We start from the raw sequence: 25629 nt of genomic DNA, 5'->3' as shown, positions 1-25629 counted from the left end.
TGTTTCAAAACTTGGTGAGGTAACTGGTGGTTGGCTTCTTTATAAGGCAGCAGGTAATATTTACTGCCTTCAGTAATTGGTAGGCCTAGCTGTCTAAATAATTAGTTATTAATTACGCACACATACATACATGCATACACACAAAGAGAACAGTACTGTGCTGAAGCGTTATGCACATTTGATGCTTTATAAGAGAAGTCTGTTTTAGTGTGTTAATAGGAAATGTAAGATCTATCTATTTATCCATATATATATATATATAAGGGGTGTAATGGTACACTAACATGACTGTTCAGTATTAACCTGGTTATCGAAGTCATGAAGTTACAGTCAGCTGTGCAGTAAAGTATACAAAGAGAGCACTCTCCTGCACATTACTATAATATTAAAGGGATCGTTCACCCAAAAATGAAAATTCCTTCTTCATTTACTCGCCCTCAAGTTGTTCCAAAACTGTATGAACTTTCATTTTTGGGTGAACTATCCCTTTAACAGAACCCAGACTATTAAACTCAGTTGCCTTTTTTTATTTTTAGATTTAATAATCAACACTCAAATAAATACTATAAAGAGAAACATGTAAATTGCACTTAAGGCAGGTTTTGATACATTTATAGTCAGAATACTAATCATTGTTATATAGCTCAACACGTTTAGTCCTTTTGTTTTAATTCAAATTCTCTTAAATTTTTTGCAAGTATCATGCCTTTATTGATATTTTTCCATGGTTGAAGCACTGGCTGCAAGATTACATGTAAACAAAGATTGTCTGTTATTTTTCTTCTGCTATTTGTTCTGTTGTAAACAGCGCTGCATTATCATGTGCTGTGCCTTCTGAATTAGAGTGTGGATCGCCTATGACAGACTTTATTCATTATCTGACTATGCACTGAACCGTGTCGTCCATACCGTGATGGTTCAGGCCAATTAAATGTACTGTTACACCCCTACATAGTGCTTAACACATTTATTAGACCACCTGCCACAGAGAAAACAAATATTTTAGAATCTGTCAAAACTTGTTTAAAACTATTTGACAATAATACTGTCATTTATTAGGCAAATAACAAACTGAAAATGTAATATTTGGTATGCAGTCCAAATGCCAAGCTGGCTTTCATTGTTTTATGTACAGTACTTTTCCACAGTCTCTGATGACTTCCAAATGATTTCTAGTTGTTCCTAAAGACTTGCTTTTGATTAAACTTTTGTCCAATCTACTGTATCTTTCTGTAATAATATGAAATCCCCATATTCATCGGGAAGAAGGAGGCGGGAACCGGCGCACAATCAAATTACATTATAATAATACCAAAACAAACAAAACAGCGCACCAGCCCCTCACGGACGACTGATGCGCACAAATAAAAAGCAAAACATAAAATAATGTCCCAGGCCTGGTCCTCTCTCGTCCTTCACGGTCGTCGCTCCAGTTTTATATCCTTCCATCTCCTCCGTGGGACTCGAGACCGGTGGTGGAGCGCAGGTGTAGCTCATCTTCAATCACTACACCTGGCCTCACTCCTCGTTCCCACGCCTCTCGGCCCCGCCACACTCGCCACACTTTCAATCCATTAAATCCCTAATTTGTTCAATAGAATGCAGTCTATACTTTGACTTGGCCAACTGTGACTAAATAGCTCAGTTTACACAAGCTGATGTATTAACATTACAAAACATAAATTATTTTTAGTTAGTTTTGGGCAGCTGTGGCACTAACCTTACATTGTGTGGTGGTCTAGTAAGCATTGTCGTAGGCTATATATATCCTTATAATATTATTATATAGAACATTTATATTAAACATGTTGTATTAAAGCCGATAAGTGATTGATTATTTCCCTCAGCAGAGACACTTCAGATGTGCACTGTTCACAATGATGGTTTTGAATGTCTTGATCTATTATTTGAAATCACTTCAAAAAAGTAAAATACCATTAATGCAACATGTGCAGCGCAAGTCTGGCAAATAGGCTACATTTAATTAATGGTGAGACATTTGTTTGGCTCTCAAAAATTATATAAAGATTTAGATTTTATGGCCAATGCATTGGTTATTGGCTTTCAGATACAAAGAATTATCGGTATCGACCAGAATTTTCATATTGGTGCATGCCATATATATATATATATATACATAACTGTTGTTGTGTTTATACTTTTAGGGGGTTGGGGAAGCCGGAAGCCTTCACTTGTGGCACCTGCAGACTGTGGGTACACAGGCAGGCTTATCAAAACCCCCAAAATAGGGGAGAATTCTGTCATCTATATAGCTCCAGTACAAGATGAGCTCGATGTCACTCCCTTGCCACCATCATCAGAAGCAGTCCGAGATATGCCTAAAGCAATGTGCAAAAAATACTGTACCCACTTCAGATCCTCACAAATCACAGTAAGACTTGTTCTGATGTTGTTGTGGTCGAAGATGGAGATGAAAGTCAGGATGAAACTCTGCATGATCCACAAGATGTGGAAAGTGAAAAAAAGAGCAATGAACAGGTAAATTCTCTCGGTATTCTTGCATTTCTTGCTAAATGTAGTTGGTCAAATCCTGTAGTTGAGGCAAAAAAGTTATTAAGAAATGGTTGGTTATTCTATATTATAGGCTTGCTGTCCTATTTGTCAAGAAGAAATGCCCCTTGACATCTTGGAAGTTCATGCCAGTGAATGTGGGGAAAGGTGTGCATGCCAAAGAGTATTACTTTTGGCATAAATAGAAAAATATTTATAAAAGTACAGTACTCTTTACCTCATATTAGAAGCAGAATTTTAATTGTTGTTTTTTCCCCACTTTCCTCAATTTTAGATCTATGGATGATGAAAATAACAACACAACTGAGTTGTCATGTATGGATAATGAAGTGAACGACACTGCTGAGTTTTTATACGTGGATAATGGTACCGGTAATTGAATTTTTTTTTTTTGTACACAGAGGATGATGTGACTGTTTTTGACATTGTTCTGTTGCTGACATTATAAATAAGTCTTTATTTTTATAGTCTATCTTGAATTTATGGTAAACAAGTAGAGATGGAAAAAATATCTACACTTCTATTGATGTGCAACAAAGCTCTTTTGATTTTGCATGATTGTTTATTGTTTTACCAGATTGGAAAACCCATCCGGATCCAGAAGTAGCTATGGCTTTGTACAGAAGGGAAATTCTCAGACTGCATGAGACAGGGAAACCTCTTTAAATGTGTATGGACTTGAGAACGTGTGCTGAAGAACAGGAAAGGCAACTGATCAACTTCTACAAGCAAAGAAATGTAGAGTGGGCCTGTCCTGTCAAATGTCAACTTGAAGGTACAGCCTAGAGAAAATGAAACTGTGTATGCTATAAAATATGCAGCTTATAGTGTATCCATGATGTCAGCTTTAATAACTGTATTTTCATTGATTTTAGGGGATGCTGCAGTTGGTGATGGAGTCACCAGACACTTTTTTCTACAATTCTTGAAAAACTGAAGTATGGTTTCAGATTGAACTTGGGTATGCAGTTAATTAGTTGCACTGAAAAATGTAAATGTTTTTTGAATTAGTTATTTTGATGGGATTTACTAAAGCTGATTTGCAATTGAATTAACAGGAAACACAGGAGTTACTTGCCTCTTTGAGGGACAGCTGTGGAAGATTTTTATTAGTAAAGTTTCAATTAATCAAGTATATAATCAATGTGAATCTAGCCATTTTTGTTTTAAAGTTATTATTCTATTAAACTCTTACAGGCCTAAAATCTAATAGACAAGTTGCCTATGCCCTGGAATGCACAGAGAGAAGCATATGGTCAGACATACCTTAAAGGCCTCCCCTCCCCTTGTGATTTATGATGGTCTAAAAGGAGACATGTCTATGTGGGACCGCCCAATGTATGATGTATATAAGGAAAAACCAAATAACGCACGGGAGAGTTCCTTGCAACGTCCTCTCGACTTTGTTTTGTTTAAAATAAAGTCTTTTCTTCGGTGAGAAACCCCTGACTGAGTGTGATTCTTCTGAGAACCGGCGAAATACACCACAGATTTGGCACCCCAGATGGGACTGGACAAGAGTGGCAGAGTGGACAGCCGCTTTTGAGCTGACCAATGATCAACACAACCGGGTGGCCACCATAAAACAAGGTAAGCATTTTTGCTTATAAAATTCGTTTGTGTTGGTTGAGGTCAGTTCTGAGTGGTAAGGACACTTAAAATCTACTCTTCCAAATTTAGAAAAAATAGGATATCCAAATTGAAAAAGGGGTTTCACTCCAGAAGAAATAACCGCATGCACATATTTGGTTTATTGAAAGGAAAGCCTTGTAAGGTAACCTAGATTTAAAACAAAAAGGGTGTAGGCAAAAAGACATTGTATGCAATGGTCTGTGTTTATCGGATAGCTGTGACCTAGGAAAGGGCAGTGATAAACGGATAAGCAGACAGAATAAGTGGGCCCTTAAGGACGCTCTAGGTAGAGCGAGCTCTAGAAAGAGCTGTGTTTTGTTGTGTGGATGAAACTGTGTCCGGACGAATGACCGTATGAACGATGATGAATGTATGAACAAATAAATTCCGTATTGGGTGGGTAAGGGTCGAGCACCGTTCCTGGACCTTCACTTAGGTGTGAACCGGCAGAATTGGACTCGTCCCAGATCCACTTGAGAGGGATGAATGTATGATGAGCCTTGACAATAAAAGGACAATTAATGAATGATTATCCCTTAGATAAAGGGAAAAAGTATGCAAGCATAAGCACTCTGGCTCAATAAAGAGTGTAGCAAGTGTGAATGGGCTTAGGGAAATAGTATCAATAAAGTTTGAACCGAGATCTATAATAGAGTTTTGAAATTTGGATGTCTGTGTGAAAGGGGAGAACATTTTCTGAGCCCAGTACAGTGGGAGTGAGAGCAAGGGAGGAAGTTCCCACATTAAAGATTTAATACATGGGTGGACAAAAAAGGAAAGAGAAGTAAAAATAAAAATAAAGAATTATTGTTAGAAATAGTTATCTAAAAAGTGATAATAAAATAGGATAAATAAAATAGACAGTTAAATAATAATATAAATTTAAAAAAGTGTAAACGCATGAGACAATAAAAAACTAAATTCAAAAGGGTATGACACATAAAAAAGAATAGAAAGTAGGGTGAAAGGGGTAAAAAATAGTTAAATTCAGTGAAAGGAAAGGAAGAGATTGTAACCAAGTTACTATATAAAACTAAAAAGTTGATTGTTGGTGGTAATAATATAAATAAAGATATGGCAGCCACACCAGTGGAAATCCTTGGATTAAAAAATCCACTGTGTAAAGAGCAAATAGACAAAATCTCGAAGAAATGGCAGAAGAGAACAAAAAATATGATGACAAAATGGCCAAAGGAAGGGACATTTGATGTGGCATTGTGTGAGGAAATGGAAACTCTGATAAAAAACTATAAAACTAAAAGCATCAATATGAAAAAAGAAAAAAGAGAAACAAAACGGGAAAAAGAGAAAGAAGTACTTGCGCTGTTTAAAAAAGAAGGTGAAGATATGTTGAAGAGTATAAAACAGGCTAGGAAAGTCCTGAAGGAGGCAGAGAAAGATAACATGAGAAAAGAAAAGTTATTTTCAGAGCCTCCCCCCTATCTGCCTTTAGCAAAAGAATTCCCATTACTCAAGGGAACCATGGAGGTAACAGGAGAACTAGAGTTAGAAGGGCAGTTAGAGACGGAAGATAGAGAGGAACCAGCTGTAAAAACACAGAAGCAAACTAGACAGGAGAATGCAGAAGGTCTGCAACTCGACTGTTATAGACAAGCACGTACAGCGTTAGAAAAAATGAAAGCATGTCAGGAAGACAAAACCTGGTTTGAGGAAGGATTAGAAAGAAAACGGAGGAAAGATAGAGATATTGTAGCACAAGCACAAGCTTTGGAAGAAGAAATGGAAGAGAAAATTAGAGAATCAGGGAAAAAGATCAGAGAGGTAAATAAATTGGAAAGAGGAAAGAGTAAGTTGTTCTATGGTAGTGAGGATGAGAATCAGGCAGAGGAGTTATTTGAGAACGGTAAATGGGAACAGGGCAGAGATAAAGGGACACTTAGACCACTGGCCGCACAGCTCCCAATTTTAATCAAGGGTGAGCAGGGACAGTATGTCCCCTGGGCTTCACAGGACCTCGAGGGGCTTGTCACTCGCCTTCCTGATATTCATGAGGGTGCAGGGAAATTCATTAAAGTGTTTGAAGAGGAAACAATGGGAAAGCTATTGGCAGTGGGAGATGTCAAAGCTCTGCTGGCTAAAATTCTTGGAGGGACAAAGATGGATGAAATTCTTCTTACCACGACTCTAAACAGAGCAGTGAACTCTCACAATATGGATGGGATTGTTTTTGATGCATTCCGCCCAGCAGTATGGCAGGCATTGCGTGCAGAGTATATGCAACAGCCGAACAAATGACTCTAATGCCTCCAGTAATTGCTCCACAACCTACTACTCAGTCAAGCCTACTTACAGCAGTCCCTCCAAATGAACACTTGAACTCTGTGCCCATAATAAATGTTTATACTCAACAGCCAGGACAAATGGGATGGAGAAAAAAACCCATACAGCAAAGAGGCAGAGGCAGAGGCAGAGACAGGCCTCCCCCCTTGTGCTGGGGCTGTGGACAGCCCGGACACATCAAAGCTGACTGTCCAACTCAACAATGGCCACAGCAACCTCAGGGTAGAAGGGAGATGAGCTGGCAACAGCCTACTCAGGGCCCAGTGCAGGGCCCAGTAAACCCTTGGGGAGGTCCCAATCCAGGCTATTAGGGGTGCCCAGAGAATCCTAAAGGGGAGAGTCAGCTTCCAATTTTATCAACAAAAGCTGATCAAGAGCCTATTATGCAGATTAAAATAGAGGGAGAACCATTTCCATTTATGGTAGATACGGGGGCAAATTTAACATGCATTAATTTGAAATATGCTTCACATCTCCCCTTGTCTGGAAAATTTGCAAAGACAATAGGATTCTCGGGAAAAATGCAATTGATTCCCATAACAGCTCCAGTGTGTCTACAAACAAAAGATCAAAGTATAACAATGCCCATTCTGGTATCAAATCAAACTCCTATTAATTTGTTAGGAAGAGATGCATTATGTAAATTAGGACTACAAATTTGGTGTTCTCCAGAAGGTATATATATTGATTCAATAGGAACAGAAAAACAAATGATGGTTGCAGAGCCAAAAGCAAATGTTTTTTGGATAGGACAGATAGAACAAGATGTGAGACAGACAGTCAATAAATGGGGAAAGTTTATTGAAGCACAGATACCTGAAGCACAACTATCAAAGTCTGAATTTCATTGCACAATGATGTATGATCAAGAAAGGGATGAAGATATAGAACAGAAATGGCAAAAAGAAACAAAAGGACAGCAGATTGAAATAGTCTCCCAGTACATCATCATAGGTAAGGAGGGAGCAGCTTTAAACATACCAGAAAGTGAGTTTGTCAAAAAATGGTTCAATGTAAATAACTCTGTCCCGCATATTGCAGTATATGTAGGAAGAAATTGGAAAGCAAAAGATTTAGGACCAATGATGAAAAGGGCAGAACAAAGCAAATGGGAATCAACAGAAAACCCATTGATTTTTCATTCAGCTGACAAAAATTACATCAAAATTCTGTGTGCAACCAGTTTGCTGGGAATTCCACAGGAAGTAGTTATCAGCCAAAATAAAATGACACAGATGACTACAGCATCTGATTTAATAAACACAAATGAGACTGAATTATTTAAGGAAATGGAGTGTCAGGTACCAACTGAGCTATGGTCTCAACATGACACAGATATTGGATTAATAAAATCAGCAAATCCAGTAAGAGTTCAACTAAAGCCAAATGCACGTCTGCCTAGAAAAGCACAATATCCCTTACGGGCAGATGCGGAAGCAGGAATAAAGGAGACAATTGAAGGCTTAGTGAAGGCAGGGGTATTGATAGAAACTACTAGTTACTGTAACACTCCAATTATGCCTGTAATCAAATCAGACAAAAATAGATGGCGACTTGTTCATGATTTACGAACAATAAATGAAATAACGGAAGATATGCCAGCTGAGGTACCAAACCCGCACACTTTACTGACAAATGTCCCTCCTGATGCCAAATACTTTACTGTAATTGATCTTTGCTCTGCCTACTTTAGTGTACCGCTTGCAGAAGAGAGTAAATATTTATTTGCATTTACACTTGCAAATAAGCAATATACATATACCAGGCTTCCTCAGGGATATAAACATTCACCACATATATTCAACAAGATTTTGAAGGATGATTTAGAAGACCTTGTAATAGACGGTACACTATTACAATACATGGATGATTTAATTATCTGTTCTACCTCACTAGAACAATGTCACAAAGACTCAATTAAGGTATTGACAAAATTAGCAGAAGGAGGACACAAGGTGTCTAAAAACAAATTGCAGTATTGCCAGCCTCAAGTGGAATACTTGGGAAGATTAATTGCATTTGGTACACGAGCTATAGCTCCAAATCAGTTAGAAGGTATAAGTAAAACACCGTTACCTCAGACAGTAGGACAAATGATGACGTTTCTAGGAATGACAGGCTTTAGTGCCGATTGGATAGAAGACTATGCAGTGAAGACAGGGCCTTTGAGAGAAATTATGAAACAAGCAGGATTACAACATTTAAAAAATCCATTAAAATGGAACACAGATGCCTTACTAGCATTTGAAGCAATAAAAAAAGAATTACAACAGGCCCCTGCCCTGGGAATGGCAGAATATGATAAAATGTTTCATCTATACGTGGCAAATAGAGTTGATGGTTATGCATCAGCTGTATTAATGCAAGAGACCTGTAGTGGGAGGAAAAAACAGCCTATAGCATACTACAGCACAAAATTAGACAATGTAGCCCAGGGATACCCACCATGTTACCAACAGGGTTTAGCTGCAGTGTATTATGCTTATGAAAAAGCATCCACAATAACTATGGGGTATCCAGTAACAATATATACCCATCACAAAGTTGTGGAATTAATAGAACAAGGGAAATTTGTTCTGACACAAGCTCGAATTCTAGCCTATTCCTCATTACTCACATATCCAGATATTACTATTAAAAGATGCCATACAGTTAATCCAGCTGAATTAATTCCTTTGGCTTTTGAAGGAGAACCTCATGAGTGTGTGAATGAGTCCTTGGCATTTACTAGATTACGACCAGATCTAGAATCAACACCTATTACTGAAGCAGAAGTAACTTACTTTGTAGATGGTTCTAGCTTTAGGGATCACGAAGGAAATCATACAGGATATTCAGTAGTGAAGAAAAACAAAAAAGAATTTGAATCTGTGATATCACAACATTGTGTACAGCCCTGCTCTGCTCAATTAGCAGAATTAAAAGCTCTCACAACTGCATGTCAGTTAGCAAAAGGACAAACTGCTAACATTTTTACAGATTCAGCGTATGCTCATGGTGTATGTCATCTATTCGGAGCAGTGTGGAAACAAAGAGGTTTCAAAAAGAGTGATGGGACTCCCATCCAACATAGTGAACAAATAGGGCAATTGATTTCTGCTATGATGCTACCAAAACGACTAGCAATAATCAAATGTCAAGCACACAAGAAGGGAAATGACTATGTCATCAAAGGAAATAATGCAGCAGATCTAGAAGCTAAAAAAGCCTCAGGGTGTCAGGTAGCAGTATTAGCACCTGTTGTACTTATCGAGCCTCATCCTCAATTGGATGACATTATTCGAATACAACAACAAGCAGGCCCCTATGAACAATCAATGTGGCAACAAAGGGGAGCTAAAAAAGACTCACAGGAAATTTGGCGTACACATGAAGGACACATTGTTGCACCTACTTCACTGTTGAATATTCTTATTACAGATGCACATGGTTTTGACCATTGTGCAAGGGGAGAAGTAGTAAGAAAAATTAAACAGCAAGGATATTGGTCTCCTTATTTATATGCAATGGTGGATGAATTTTTGTCCACATGTGAAGTATGTGCTAAATACAATGTAAGAAAAGGCATGGTGACACCAATAGGCCATATTCCAACACCTGAAGGCCCCTTTAAACATCTTGTATGTGATTATGTGGATATGATAAAGCGTGTACAAGGCAAAAGATACATGCTTGTTATCATAGACAGGTTTAGCAGATGGGTGGAAGCAGTACCATCCGCGGATCTAGGAGCAGGAACTGTAATTAAATTCCTAACAAGAGAGGTAATTCCTAGATTTGGAATTCCATCAGAAATAAGTTCAGATAATGGGTCGGCATTCATACAAAAAACTGTGAAACAAGTGTTGCAACAATTAAGAATAAAACAGAGACTAGGATGCGTTTATAGACCTCAGTCACAAGGGATAGTGGAGAGGGTTAATGGAGTTATCAAGGCTAAAATAAACAAAATATGTGAAAGTACTAAACTTAATTGGATTGATGCATTACCGCTCGCACTAATGAGCTATCGCATGCAAACTAACAGGAGCACACACTTAACACCGCATGAAATGCTTACGGGTCGACCCATGCCTGTGCCATATTGTAGAGGTCCCTATAAAGGACCTCCTCTAGAACAATTACAAATGGAACTTCGCTCTTATATGAAGAAACTAACTGCCATACATAAAGCTATCTATTTACAGGAAAAAAGAAAAGAGCCCAGTGAGGAATCGGAGACGGTCTGTCCAGTTGTTCCAGGGGACCAAGTTTATCTGAGGGTATTCCGGAGAAAATGGAATGAGCCCAGGAGAGAAGGACCCTACACAGTGGTGAGAGCTACTCCAACAGCAGTCCAAGTGGAGGGAAGCACAACCTGGTATCATCTAAACCACTGTACTAGAGTTCCCACAGGAAAGGCAGAAAGAAAGGAAAGCAGACAACCAGACAATACAGGAGAGAGCGATGAGGAAGAATCAGAGACACATGATGAAGTGCAAACTGACGAGAGCTCTTTCCTTCTGTCAGACAAACTGGAGAGGACAGAGAATAAGTCTGACAACATGTCTGAAGACCATTCTATGCCTAATGAATCTCATAATGCAGACTCAAACTCAATCGATAGAAAGCAACCTGACTTCCCTTCAATTGACTTTACAACCTTTGAACAAAAGTGATAATGTGATCAACCCAACAGAACCAACGATAATCAAAAATCGTAGAGACATTGATTATGATGTTCAAGGTGATGAAGACGTTAGTCAAATTGATGCATTATGGGATACAGCCCAAAATAATGAATGGTATAAATGGGCAGCCTTTACAGCTAAAGAAACAGGAAAAGAAAATTGCTTGCTGTGCTCCAAATCTCCGTTAAACAAAGTAATAGCCATACCAAATCCATATGACTACCGAAAATGTGCCCAATTTGGAAGAAACTTTTGTCATTTAACAGATTTTACCAGGCCATATTGTATTGCCGAATGCCTCGGATTTTTAGGAAATCCTAAATTAACAGATTATTTCTTTAGACCACTCTGGGGATCCTGGTGTCAGTATTCAGATATCGGTCAAAATATAAAAATTGAAAAACAAAAAGTAGAGATTCCAAAATGGTATAGCATAGATTATAAACAAGAATATGAGTGTTTCCATAAACCAAAAGGAACCCAAGATGTGGGTAAATTCAAAGGAAGATGTGCTATTATTTGGTATATACATAAGAAAAATTCTTGGAAATCAGGAGTTCCTTCTAGAGCTCCAGATCTTTTAGCATTTGGAACAACTAAAGGAAGTAAGATAGCACCTAAAAAATGTGAAAATCAAACTATAGCCTTACCTCCAATAGAAATTTATGAAGATCAATCATTAATAATAGCAGATTTCTTTTGGATCTGTGGAGGTGAAATATTATTGCCGTCTTTACCAGTTGGATGGAAAGGTATATGTGTAAGAGTAAGGTTACTTCAAGAAGTTAGCATGGCACAATGGGGAACAGAACAGAGCACGAAAAAGGAAGACAATAGAACTAAAAGAGGATACGAGCCAGACCCTGATGTATATTTAGACTCAATTGGACAGCCAAGAGGAATTCCTAATAAATTCAAGGCAAGAAGTGAAATAAAAGGAGGTTTTGAGTCAATCCTGGTTTGGATCACACCAAACAAAAATACAGAGTGGATTAATTATATCTATTATAATCAACAAAGATTCATTAATTATACTGATGAGGCTTTAACTTTACTAGGCGACCAAGTGCATGCAACAAGCAGAATGACATGGCAAAATAGACAGGCTCTTAATTGGCTCTTGGCAGACAAGGGAGGAGTTTGTGTTATGTTTGGAGATCAATGTTGTACATTTATCCCAAATAACACCGCCCCTGGAGGAGCTTTCAGTGAAGTTATGACAAAAATAAAAAAATTAAGAAATGAAATTACAACAAATGCCGGAAGAGACCAACACATTTGGGATTGGATTGATGTGAAATTTGGAGCATGGGGAGCATGGTTTGTTAAACTAGGAATGTTTTTAGGAGTTGCCATATTAATAGGAGGATTATTATTTTGCTGTGTATTACCTTTATTAAGATCATTAATCATCAATGCTACTGTTAAGCAAATGGGAGTGATAAAAGTCCCAATTAATCAACAAAGGATCATTGAAAAGAGTCTGGAGGAATATTATGAAGGATGGCTAAACAAACTGAACTTGAATGAGCAAACTTTGGACGATAGTTCTATCAACTCTGAGGATGATGAAGATGTCTAAGGGTTAACCATACCCTGGATATAAGTGCCAGTTGAACTTTGGCCCAGGGAGGCTCTCTACGATACATAAAGTATCTGAGCCGAAGATCAACTTTTATAATCTTGTGATATTCAATTATTGATGTAATGTATGTATTTTATGTATTTTATACATAACTGTGATAACCACAGGCAAGTGCTGAACCAATTACACGCTCACGCTTTTAACATTGTGTACTATTAAAGAAGGAATTTGGGAGACTGGATCTTTTACTCCCTCCTCGTCAAATAAGGAGAGAGATGTTTGGTCCAGTAATCCCTCAGAGTGGAATTCCATAATCTAGTCACTGGTGATAATACAATGTGACTTATTTAGTCACTAGGTAGTGTAACTAATATGACTGGATTATGGAGTAGCACTCTGGATAAGAATAATCAAATGTGAGACTTATTAAGTCTCAAAGGGGAGAATATGTGGAAGATTTTTATTAGTAAAGTTTCAATTAATCAAGTATATAATCAATGTGAATCTAGCCATTTTTGTTTTAAAGTTATTATTCTATTAAACTCTTACAGGCCTAAAATCTAATAGACAAGTTGCCTATGCCCTGGAATGCACAGAGAGAAGCATATGGTCAGACATACCTTAAAGGCCTCCCCTCCCCTTGTGATTTATGATGGTCTAAAAGGAGACATGTCTATGTGGGACCGCCCAATGTATGATGTATATAAGGAAAAACCAAATAACGCACGGGAGAGTTCCTTGCAACGTCCTCTCGACTTTGTTTTGTTTAAAATAAAGTCTTTTCTTCGGTGAGAAACCCCTGACTGAGTGTGATTCTTCTGAGAACCGGCGAAATACACCACACAGCCAGACCACTTGGTGCCCTCATCCTCACAATTCCTCATTGAAAGTGACCTCTTCCTAGTAGCGGGGAGAATGCTAGGTCATTCTTTTCTGCACGGCGGCCCATGTCTCGCAGGGCTCAGCAGAGCTTTTGTTCATGTTCTACTTCAAGGTTCTCAAGATACTGCCACTTTGCAACTGGAGGACTGCCCAGATGTTGACATACGGGAGACCATCAACTTGGTGTGTGTGTGTGTGTGTGTTTATTTATTTATTTGAAAATGGTTTGGAAAATGGTTTGACCTATTTGGAGTGTAATGTTGTTGCTGGTATGTATGTGTGTTACAAATATTTGTATTTTTAGCTCAGTGGACAGTCTCCATTGAATGAGGACCAGTCTAGTAAAGTCCTGGATCTTTGTTTGTCTTGGGATCTTCCTGGTCCAACAGAAGAAAACAGAAGGTGGCTTTACGAACGTCTGCTGTCACATGCGGTAACTAACATTTGTGGATCGTATCCACTACCCTCATTTCTATACATTTCAATTATATTTTGCAACTAATTTTAATTGAATACATGGTAATGCATTTTGTATTATGCTTCTAATGGCACTGTTACACAGGTTTAATAATAGCTTTTTACTAATTTAATGTTTAGATTGTGTGTGTGTGTGTGTATATATATACATATGATCTTTTAATTTTTATCAAAAACCTTGTTAGTATGTTCTGTCTGTGTTGAAATTTTAATCATCTAATACATTTTTTACCATTTCTAGGTATTTTGTAGGTTCTCGAGAGAAGAGTACGCCAAATCAAGCAACTGAAACGAGGACTGAAAGACACTTGTGTTTGGCCTCGTCTAACTGAGAGGAAGGATGTGGTATTCTTTCCCAAGGAATCGGAGGACTCATGCACTCCTGAGGTAAGGCTTTCTTCTCCAGAAGAGGACTACAAATAGTTTTTCCCTTAAACATGATATCAATAGCCATTTTTTGGCAAACATGAATACATGACTGATTATAGACTCTCGTTCTGTTTCTTGTTTAGATGCTGCTTTCACACATCTCCTGTCCTAGAGAGAGTGATGACGAAGATGATGAAGAATACTCAGCTGATATAAAGGAACGGATCACAGGGTATTTAAAGCAGTTCATTGAGACAGGTATGTGCATTGTCAACATTCTTACACAGTTTTTTTTTTAAACAGCAGTTGAAGTACAAGTGTAAAAAGCCTAATGTAAGAAGCTAGTCTTCCATGTCTCATTTTTTCTCAATGCTAATAATGGCTAGCAGGTGAGCGGAGGCAAGGCTTTTTTTATCCTCAAACAGAAACATTACACGCTAACTAAAGTTGAAAAAGTGGAAAAGCATAATAGGACCCCTTTAATATACTGTACAGTAAATCCACATAGCTATGTGAGATAATGTGCTTGTTAATGATTGCTTATGAACTAGTTACATAAAGATTAACAGATTATTTACTGTAAATCAAAGTGCTTACAAATGTCATTAAACTTGGAATTTATATGATTATGCAATTTAAATAACATATTAATTCATAATCACAGCCTATAAGGTCATTAATTTAATATGTTTGCTCATCTTTTGTTGTGGTGTGTATTTTTTATTTTTTTTACCAATCATTAAATTATTGTTTTTGCTGTGCCCGATATGAAGTTGAAAATATTCATAATTTGTAAATGTTTATTATTAATCATTTACTACCTTTGTGTGTGTTGGACTTAACGCTAATGTAACAATACTTGTGTAAAGGGTGGTTAGTTAAGATTAGACTCCTTTACCAACCCTTAAAGCCACCCATACCAGCAAACCTGTCCCTAACCCGTATCCCACCTCAATAGCAGCTCGTGTGTTTGCAATAGAAGATGAACATAATAAGTACATTGTACATAATATTTTTTGACGCAAGTAGTTTAAGACACCTAATATAAAGTGTGACTTGTTCATTCTTATATTCTTACATTTTTCTCTTAAACATCCAGATCACTCATAGCTACATTTCCTTTTTGCATTTGTACATTTGTAAATGTAAAAAAGTGCATTACTGAATATATGAACTGGAGTTTGATGACATTTGTAGATTTTCAAGAATTTTTGTGTAAAATTGTGTCATTACTCACCCTCGTTCCACACCCATAAAACTGCAGTTCATATTCGAAACACAAATGAAGATCTTTTTGATGACATCTGAAAGATTTCTGTGCCTCTGTTGACATCTATACAACTATCAATTAGATGCTTCAAAAAGTTTCTAGCGATCGTAAAACCAATCCAAGGAATAAAGCAGTTTAGTTCAAGGGCTTATAAAACCAGTTTGAATTCAGGGGTGAACGATCCTTTTAACAAGCACATCTCATATTTATAGCTATGTATGTTCTCATGATTTGATCATTATATAATGCTTATTAAGGATTTATTAAAGTTATTATAAAATGCTACCCCATCTTTAAACCCTCTGAAATTCCATTATATGAATCTAATCACAAATATCACAAGGGAAAGACTAGAGTTTGATTTTCTGAAGGAGTAAACAATAAGACAATTATAATTTTAGGGTGAAATTCTTTAATTTCTGTTATTTCAGCATCCAGCAAGGACTTAAAAACCTTCTGTAGTTCTGGGTCGGATGGGAGCAGATGGAGGAAAATATGGCTGTGGAAATTGTGAAAAGTGATCTCCCAAAATCCTCTAGCTGCTTCTGTGTTCTCCGGCTCCCAGGGCACTACAACAGTTTCCAGTCCTTCAACAAGGACTTGATGATGTGCATGGGCACTTGCAAGTATGGTTTTGGCCATGTGTAGTTTTTAGACACATGTACATGTTACATTTGTTACACAGTGATACACACTTTTATTAAATGCTGTTACTGCACTTAGGACCAATGCTTTGTTCAAACCCAGCTTACAGGTTTTTTTCTTTTTCATTTTTGGGATTGCTTTGTACATGATGCTTGTTGATCATGTTGCTATTTTTTGATACTATGCTATAAGATATAGTACATTAAGTAATTGGTTAATGTTCTGTACACGCAGTCACTTATACGGTCAACTTGTATCGTTCCACAATGGTTTTTTTCATGCATGGGCTCATGCAGTGGTAAAGACATTGTTGTTCCATAGCTTGTCGGAATTTGCTAAATACCATTAAATACTTTATTCTTTTAAAGTATTAGAATTTATGCAAAATGTATATTTAAACATGTTCAATGGAAGTACAAATATTCAAAATAAGTCTATTCTTGAATAAAAAAAATCCATAATCCACTGTGCTTATGACTAACTGATGGAATGGTCAAATGAAACAAGTACAAATTAAACAAAAACAACATTCTTACATACAGGTTTTTTTTATTCAGATACTTTAACGTATTGAGTACAAATATTAATTCTTTCTTAATTGCTTCTGCTAGAAGTCTGCCTCTTTAAGGCTAAAGATGACAATCACATTTATTCCATAATCGATTGGCAAAAATGAAGTGCAGCTAGATAGATGTCCCAGCCAAAAGTCTGTGAAGGTCCTTTGGGGTCAACATTTTCTCTGAGTGCTTCTATTTGCTCATCAGTCAGGGGACATTGGGTTTGAGGCACAACAATGCTGGAATGTGCATCAACATCAGTCCACTACTCTCCCAGTCTATCTGTGGTGTGCTGAATCCCTTCAAACAATAACACAGCATTTCATGTCACAAATGAGATACCAATTACAGTTCTGAACACAGAATAAAGTTTCATCAATACAGTATAAAGTTGTAATATCGTGTATTGAATACAGTGTGATTACTCAAAAATTTTTACTGTCAAAATCCACAAACATAGCTCTATGTCAGGCTCAGGTACAGCATTGCGGACACTTCCCATCACCCACAGCTGGTTAGGAGACATATTACCCTCTGTGCGTATTGGGTGATTGTCCCAGGTGTTTCGGAATAGGTTGAGATCATCTTGAAGCCGTGGGAGAAATACACAGTGGCAACAGAACAGATGAGTAAGGTCAGAAATATCAAGGTGGCCACCTTCTTCCAAAGCATGCAGAACATCGTAGTAGACATTTGTCACTGATGACCAGACGTCTCTCCACAACCTCTCTATACTGAAAAGAAAAGTAATATGTCAGTTAAATCTAACATTTTTAGGCAGATGTTATGTACTGGTTGATAAATCATAAAAGTGGGTAATAATAATAAAATTGATTTTCAACAAAACTATTTAACTCACCGCTGATTGTGGACGCTCTTTCCTGAAATAAAGCTTCCTCTTTCTGTCTCACGAACTGTGAACATCAGGCGAGCCACGTCCACATTTTCGACACCCTGATCTCCTCGTACCCTAAGAACATGGATGTTTAAGCACTGAGATTGAAACGCATTTCTCAGAAATGTTAAATTACTCAATGCAAAATTCATAGACATAAGCTCCTGTTTTACAGCTTAAGCTAGTGCTAGACTAAAATACATTTTGAGCTGTTAAAACTGAAAGCAACTTTTACTAGAATATCATAACATATGTCAGCGCCACTGTGTGGTCTTAAGAGTGTCGATCATTTCATTTATTGAACTTGAACTGAACTGAATATTATGAGGAGATCTTACTCTAGATCAGGTCTACCTGAGAGGGAAGCCAAATGTCTCCGCTGCTTCTTGAAAAAAATCCAAGGTGGTTTTAGCAAGGTTATTAGATGCAGCTCCAAGGTACATTATCTATTAAACCGAGGAAATTATTTGCCGGATGATTACTGAATAGAATATAGAGAAGTCAAAAAATAGTTAATAGTGGGCACTACCTTGCGTGAAAAGCCATCCACACCCCGAAGATGACTATATTGTAGCTGTAACAAAAATATCATGCAAATGTTTTAAAAATGCACTCAGAGCTCTGGAAAGGACTGCAACATGCAATAATGGAGTAAACAAGCCTGACAAACTTACCGAATCCGTTTATAGTTGGTGTCAATGTGCATTATTGACCTAGGACCTGACACTGAATGGGTCCTTCGTACCACGCAGCCCAACTGTGCCCTTCGGGACATGACTCCCACTGTATCTGCCCTGACCCGGTCGAACTGCACTTGGTGTCCTTTACAGCTGCTCTCATCATTCTGTATCCACACTGAGGCATGTGTTGCTTTACATCTGTCACACAATCATCTAACTCTTCGTCCGTGAGAGTGCTATATCGCGCCCGAATGGAGAGGTTACATTCAGCCATTCGTCTGAAAACTGTGAGTGTACTTACTCCAAGCATGCGAGCAATGGTTGGAACAGAAAAGTTCATGTCCAGGAGATTGGTGATGTAGTCTGGTGAGATTAGAAGACGTGGTCGTCCCATCGACCCTGACTCCTGCAGAATAGTCGAAGTGCGCGTCTCCCCGTCTGACGGGTTTAGTCGAACTAGTCCGACAGTTCTGTGATGCCCTCGAAAATATCAGCTGGGATGGTAACTAAATTGGTCACAGCACTTAAAAAGACTAATTCTTGAGAGCAGATGAACTCCAGGTAGTCCATGTCAAGGGGTTGGCGTCCAACAGCATTTTCCAAGCGTGAACGGAGTCTTTCCAAAACATAATCCAAAAGCAAATGCTAAAGGGAAATTATAATAGCATGTTAAATACCTCAGTATTGCTGGCCAGATAAATTAAATAAAAAAATTACATCCTTACAATGAACAAACACTTCACTAAAACACACTTTAAAAAATTATTACTTTAAACACTTAATGTAGGCCTAATCAACTCACCGCTCGGTCCATTTCGTCAAATGATGTTTTATGAAGGCCTCTCGTGACGGTTTCGTTGATGCTTGTTAAGACAAAGTAGCGCTTGCACCTCCTGCCGGTGAAGACGATTTACAGCAGATGAGATTGTGATCGGTAATCTACTGATTTTCCTGTTGTTCCCGGATGTGAAACGGTGAATTTACTGTCGAATTTGAACCACTGAATTTGTGGAAGCGAATTTGTAAAGCGAAATAAAATGGACTGAAACTTGCCTGTTGAATATTATAGGTTGTATTTTTAAATAGATCGAATATTTTGGAAGTGAAATCTGAAAGGTGAATATGAATTCTTGAATTTTTGATTATGAAAATCAGTTTGAAATGTTTTTAATTGAAATATTCATGTCTTAAATATACAACCATGTTGAATTTCAGCCCATAATTATGCAAGACTTGTATAATTGTACATCTTGAAATATACAAGAGAGCGTTGTCCACAAGACCATCGAATCGGACGAGAGGGTAGCTGTGGTCATGTACTAGGGCAGGAATATCAGCAAACGTGGATGGAAGATCTTCTCCTCATATCTGACAGGTTTGAAGAGGTGTTGAGGACAGATGGTAGGGACTCATCCTGCGCCGTCACATTGCCTCTGTTTAACATCAGCTTCCTAAAGATCTACTTTAACTCGCTGGCATTAGGGTTGTTATTCCAGCCACCTTAAAAAACAAAAAAAACAAGATATACGAGTATAGTACTCAGATATTAAATCCATGCTTTAAAATGTTTTATGCTTTTAAAAAAAAGACAAATTAGAACTAGGCACCCCTGAATGATCTTTCTACATAAGTTAAGTTGAATGACATTATCACACAATTCAGACTGTACCAGTGGTGATCAATTCTGAACAGATTCGGTCAAGACGTTTGGAGTGTCTTAAATATGATGTAATAAACAACACATTATATAACTTTCAGAAACTAAAACTAAAGTGACATTTAATCACATATTGATATATCAATCTTATACACCTTGAATTATTGTTGGTCAGTGATACACAGACCCTTTGAAGATGAGCTGGAAAGTTAAAAATGTTTGGCACAACAGCATCTTTAATCCGGACATTCTGCCCCGTTCTGTCAAAGTCCTCGCTCCTGAAGAAAAGAAACTTTCTGTGATTGTGGAAACAAACTTGTGAAAAGCTTTGGGTCAACAACAATCTTGTAATACTATTATGTTATAGCCTCGCTGTTCCTGAACTTAAAACAGTGACAGGGACATCAGATATTTCATTTTTTCTCATGACAATGGAAAACCTGTAAAAAGCTGCAGATGAGAGTCTACGAATGAGTATAATGTCCCAAAAACATCTAACCCTGATGTGTGGATTGAAGAGAAAGGAGGAGAGTCAGATGGACAGAATCACAGATACTACACCTGACAATGTCTTCCTTTCATCACATGTTAGGATCCTGTGTACCACATGCTACGATTCTTTCAGAAAGCTCAAGCAAGGCTGTAGTGTCTGCAGTCTCAATCTAAAGAAATAAAAACCAGGAGTAACACACACATACACTACACAGATGTATATACAAATCTGAATTGAGTTGAATTAGAAAACCTTGTCAATCAGATCTAGCAGGTCTGCATCTGTTATGTCAGCTCATCTTTATTAATCTCCCGGAAGAAATGAAATTGTAAATCCACTCCATGAAAAAGGTCCATCCTGAGTAATGCTCACTGCCATTATTTCACCAACTATCCTAAAGTACAACAACAATATTGATTAAACATTACAATGAATGTAATATGGTGTATTTATTTACCAAAATGCTCCTCTCCAGAAGAGAGAGTGCTCCAATTGTGCCGTCACAACATGCGTCTCGTTTCTGTGTCTCTCTAAAGTAACAGCATGATGCAGACCAGTGAAGTCTTCCCATCTGTCCACAGGAATGATGACCTGGAGGATACAGCACTCAGGAAAACCAGCTCCTGAACACAGATCAATTGTAAGAAGTCCACATCCACAGACATCTGTGAAAGAGCGTGCTCCAAACGTGACTGAAGTCTCCCTCATATCTGCTCTAGAAGTATCTGTACCTGTACAAATAAAGACAGAAGCTCGCTCGGGAAAAGGAGCAGAAATGACACGACTAAAATAGTTCATACTCATGAGCTACTTCTTCTGCAAAGCTGACACTTGGTCCCTCATTGTTGTAATTTATTACAAATATGCACATTTATTCACACACAACAAAATAATAAAACATTAAAGAGTTATACTTTTATGTGCTGTTTGCTTAAACTTCATTCACAAACGATTTTGACAGTTAAGCTTAACATACTCTTAAAAAATAACTATGGTTTTAAAAGTTAAAAAGTAAAAAACAAGAAACTACATACTTAAACTCTGGTAACCACAAATTAACTATCTATTTTTATGACTTTGTATTTAACATGAATTAGTCAAAACATTGTAAGTTACCAATTATAAGCGTTTCACTGAACAGAAAGAGAGCAAAGAATCAATCCTCAAAGTCAAGAACATTATCATTGACTTCAGTCTAGCAAGAGTTCAAGCTCTCTCAAAAACTCTGATTATAATCACTGAAGCTGTTTACACTGTCAAATTAATCTCTTACTTACATTGTGTGCACAGCTCTACATTGTTGTTCATGAAGAGAGAATTCACCAGAGAACAGCAAGCGTGCGTTCTGCCTCATATTTCCTTTTCTTTGGTAAATCTCATTCAAGCTCCACTTGTCTCAGAAATCTGAGGTGTCTGTCTGAAATCTGGTTCCGGGAGCAGCAGTATTTCGGCGGGGTCCCTCTGGTCTAGTTCTCCGAGTACGTGTCCAGTAGAGCCGTGTGTTCATCCGTCCCTGGAGTTATGACGCTCACACCTCGTCCAGACTGAAGACAGAAGAACCTGTGGATTATAATCAGTGATAGTGTCTACACTGAATGTGAAATCTCCAACAGCAAACGGATTCCTGTTCTATTTCTGACAGAGTCCGAGCTCTTTACAGGACGCTTTGTCTCTTCAAGCTGTTGCGGTCCCGTATAGACACGGTGATGCTACTTTTACACCAAATATACTTTAAAACAAACACCAGAGACCGCTTAGAGTTACATGCGATATTGGTATACACTTTTCTAAAGTCAGTAGCATTTGAGGAGAATGACTTAAAGTCATAAAACAATTGTAATGTGTTCATCTAGGGTGTCAGCTACAATGCACACCTAATACATTTTTATTATATATTAAAATAAATGATCAATAATTTAGGTAAAAACGAGGCCCGTTTATCACTTTCAGAAACATTCCTGTGAATTTTTTTTTTTTCACGTTCCCTTATGAAAATTACCCATGGTTTTAACAATAACACCACAAATCATCCTTCTTTTAGCCATGGTAACTGCAAATTAACCATGGTTTTGTTATTTTCAAATAATAATTTAAGTATTAATATACTGTAATATTTTTTTATTTTTATTTTGTTGTTGGTATAAAAACAGACCAAAGCCATCAATAGCCTTTAAAATGACTTAAAATGCATTATATATGAAAAAAATGAGGCAATAATGATAAACCATGGTTCTATAATAGTAAAACTGCTTAATTTCATTTTGCATGATTTCTGAATGCTTGAGACTATAAATAAATTAGATTCATAATAAAGTTATAGCCATAGGTTAATGTCGCGAGCTACAATTGTAATTTGTAAATAATACAATTTATTCATTTACTTTTTCTTTGATTAAAGTTCTGTGTTTACCCCTATAGTAGGTGTTTTTTCCATCATCATATTTGAGGAAGGGGGGCACAACAATACAATCCTGCTTAGGGCACACATTTGGCCAGCAGCGGACCTGAAAATACATGTCTATAAAACTTTGCCTTAAAAAAATCCATTGTGTTAAATTTCAAATGTAAAATATTCAGTAAAAAAAAAAAAAAAAAAAAAATCTATATCAATATCCAATTCAAAACTCTTATCCCATATAATATAATTTTTTCTTAAATTACACTTGTTTATAATTAAAATTGACACAATTCAAATTCAATCAGTTTTATCAAAATTTGCTCAATACAATCCAACTGTTTGCATTTAGGGATGTCAATTTTTGATGATTGATCGTCTTTAAAATTAAAGATCAATTAATAGATAACCTTAATGCTGTGAAATGCATCTGCAGCAGTATTATTATATGTGCAAAAGTCACTCAAAAAAAAAAAAACCTTTCTCACCCGAATTAAAGGGGTTTTAGTCTGAATAAAATGCTAGTAGCAGGACTGTAAAATGAATAGATGTGATTATGATAATTTGATAAAATGAAGATAGCACGCCGTTTGCACAAAAGTGTTACAATAAGCCACATTAATAGAAACTCTCTTTGAAACTCCTTCTGCTCTCTCGGACAAATAAGGATTTCTCACACTCTGCTGCTCTGTGTTTCACAGAAACCTAGCTGAATGACGTCATACCGGACAGCGCACTCCATCTGCCGGACTTTCAGCTGTTTAGAGCGGATCGGGACGCAGAATCAACGGAGAAATCGTGCGACGTCGGGACATGCTTTTACATCAATGAACGCTGGTGTACAGATGTAACTGTGTTAAAGAAGATGTGCTGTCCTGATCTAGAAATGCTGTTTGTCAACTGAAAGCTGTTCTATTCGCCGCGGGAGTTTCACTCGTTCATTCTGGTCAGTGTTTACATTCCTCCGCAAGCGCACGTGAGCTCAGCTTTACAGAAACTCGCTGATCAGATCACAGAGACAGAACAACAACACCCGGACTCTGTTTTAATAATTCTCTGGGACTTTAATAAAGCCAATCTCTCCCGCAAGAGAGAGATTGGCTAGGGGGGCCACCCCGATCGTAATCGAGATCTATTATAAATAATAATAATAGTTTCTTCGATTTTGATCAAAATGACCTCGATCGATCATGGCGAAACGATTACATTCGGACTGCGAAACTATCACTTGTCACTTACAGGCAAATGCGCTATCGCGAGAGTTTCCGTAGCGCAAGTTTCTTTCCAGCATTTGTAAAAAGTCGAGGACTGAGAGAGCCGATGAGTGATGGTTCAACTCGTGTTTGAGCACACAAACACATCTTTTCAGGCGAGTTATTAAAGTCAGATAAATTATTATTTTAGTTCCGTTCAACTATTTTGGGTCTGAAGTTTTATCATTGTCCTGTGTAACAAACAGGTAACGTAGGGAGCAGTTAACTTAGCTAGCTTCATATTAGCCGACTCAGATGCTCAAAACTATGTTTATTTCATCTCTGAATATATAAATGTATGTTTTAATCATGAAACATTTAATATGATTCAACATACCAATATAATTACTGGCTTCTAAGTCGATTTTATATACAGTAACGTTACTTTTCTATGTAAACACACTAACGTTAGATGGATGTGAATAACTGTTGCGCTCTCATCATATTTGCGTCGTCACGCGCATGACACAGAGTTCTAGATCTAGATAAAGTCAAGATAAAATTAGGTTTTTGTGCCGTTTTTCAAACATGTTAATGTTGATGTGTTTTGATTATGTTTTGATTTGTATTTATGTCAGTCAGTCAGTGAAATGTGTGGAAAATGAAGAGAAAGGCAGCAGATATAGCATCCTTCTTCAGGAAGAGTAGCAAGAAGCAGCCAAATGACTCTAAGACACAGGTGAATAATAGGCAGGATGAAAGAGAGAAAGAACAGACTGACACAGAGAGTGAAGGAGAAGAATTTACAGAGAGCATAAGCCCAAGAGAAATGTTAGGTATCATGACGATATCAAGTGGAAGTCCCTCTTCTCTAGATTATACAGTATTGTTCAAAATAATAGCAGTACAATGTGACTAACCAGAATAATCAAGGTTTTTCGTATATTTTTTTATTGCTACGTGGCAAACAAGTTACCAGTAGGTTCAGTAGATTCTCAGAAAACAAATGAGACCCAGCATTCATGATATGCACGCTCTTAAGGCTGTGCAATTGGGCAATTAGTTGAATTAGTTGAAAGGGGTGTGTTCAAAAAAATAGCAGTGTGGCATTCAATCACTGAGGTCATCAATTTTGTGAAGAAACAGGTGTGAATCAGGTGGCCCCTATTTAAGGATGAAGCCAACACTTGTTGAACATGCATTTGAAAGCTGAGGAAAATGGGTCGTTCAAGACATTGTTCAGAAGAACAGCGTACTTTGATTAAAAAGTTGATTAGAGAGGGGAAAACCTATAAAGAGGTGCAAAAAATGATAGGCTGTTCAGCTAAAATGATCTCCAATGCCTTAAAATGGAGAGCAAAACTAGAGAGACGTGGAAGAAAACGGAAGACAACCA

The 25629-nt window shown here is 37.4% G+C and overlaps 1 protein-coding gene and 2 long non-coding RNA genes across 8 annotated transcripts in view; 2 read left to right on the top strand and 1 right to left on the bottom strand.

The window, feature by feature from the left end:
• The first annotated feature begins 2177 nt into the window (after positions 1-2177).
• LOC113109250 (uncharacterized) lies at positions 2178-3626 on the top strand. Of its 2 annotated transcripts, none has more exons than XR_003292904.1 (6): positions 2178-2499; positions 2606-2679; positions 2807-2898; positions 3110-3307; positions 3408-3493; positions 3591-3626. It is a non-coding gene; the product is annotated as an uncharacterized LOC113109250 (long non-coding RNA). The 2 variants fall into 2 exon arrangements; XR_003292903.1 differs by having other exon boundaries at positions 2807-2904.
• A 9950-nt stretch (positions 3627-13576) lies between these two features.
• LOC113109242 (uncharacterized) lies at positions 13577-16707 on the top strand. Its single transcript, XR_003292893.1, has 5 exons — positions 13577-13785; positions 13907-14035; positions 14321-14466; positions 14592-14706; positions 16150-16707. It is a non-coding gene; the product is annotated as an uncharacterized LOC113109242 (long non-coding RNA).
• Positions 16708-16895: 188 nt separating this feature from the next.
• Positions 16896-25629, bottom strand: part of LOC113109173 (NACHT, LRR and PYD domains-containing protein 12-like) — a 1059377-nt gene continuing 1050643 nt past the window's right edge. For 3 of the 5 annotated variants that reach the window (XR_003292853.1, XR_003292854.1, XR_003292855.1), the window contains 11 exons: positions 21923-22205; positions 20898-21376; positions 20714-20814; positions 20308-20430; positions 19298-19995; positions 18490-19140; positions 18345-18389; positions 18170-18261; positions 17780-17890; positions 17452-17654; positions 16896-17220 (listed from right to left, as the gene is read on the bottom strand). The gene's annotated coding sequence lies outside the window, so the exon portion shown is untranslated. Of the gene's footprint in view, positions 17221-17451; positions 17655-17779; positions 17891-18169; positions 18262-18344; positions 18390-18489; positions 19141-19297; positions 19996-20307; positions 20431-20713; positions 20815-20897; positions 21377-21922; positions 22206-23055; positions 23965-25629 lie in introns of those variants that run through there. The other 2 variants (XR_003292856.1, XR_003292857.1) reach the window with 2 other exon arrangements.

This window comes from Carassius auratus, chromosome 9 (assembly GCF_003368295.1).
Source record: "Carassius auratus strain Wakin chromosome 9, ASM336829v1, whole genome shotgun sequence".
Classification (NCBI taxonomy): domain Eukaryota; kingdom Metazoa; phylum Chordata; class Actinopteri; order Cypriniformes; family Cyprinidae; genus Carassius; species Carassius auratus.
This window is presented reverse-complemented; position numbering and strand designations above follow the sequence as displayed.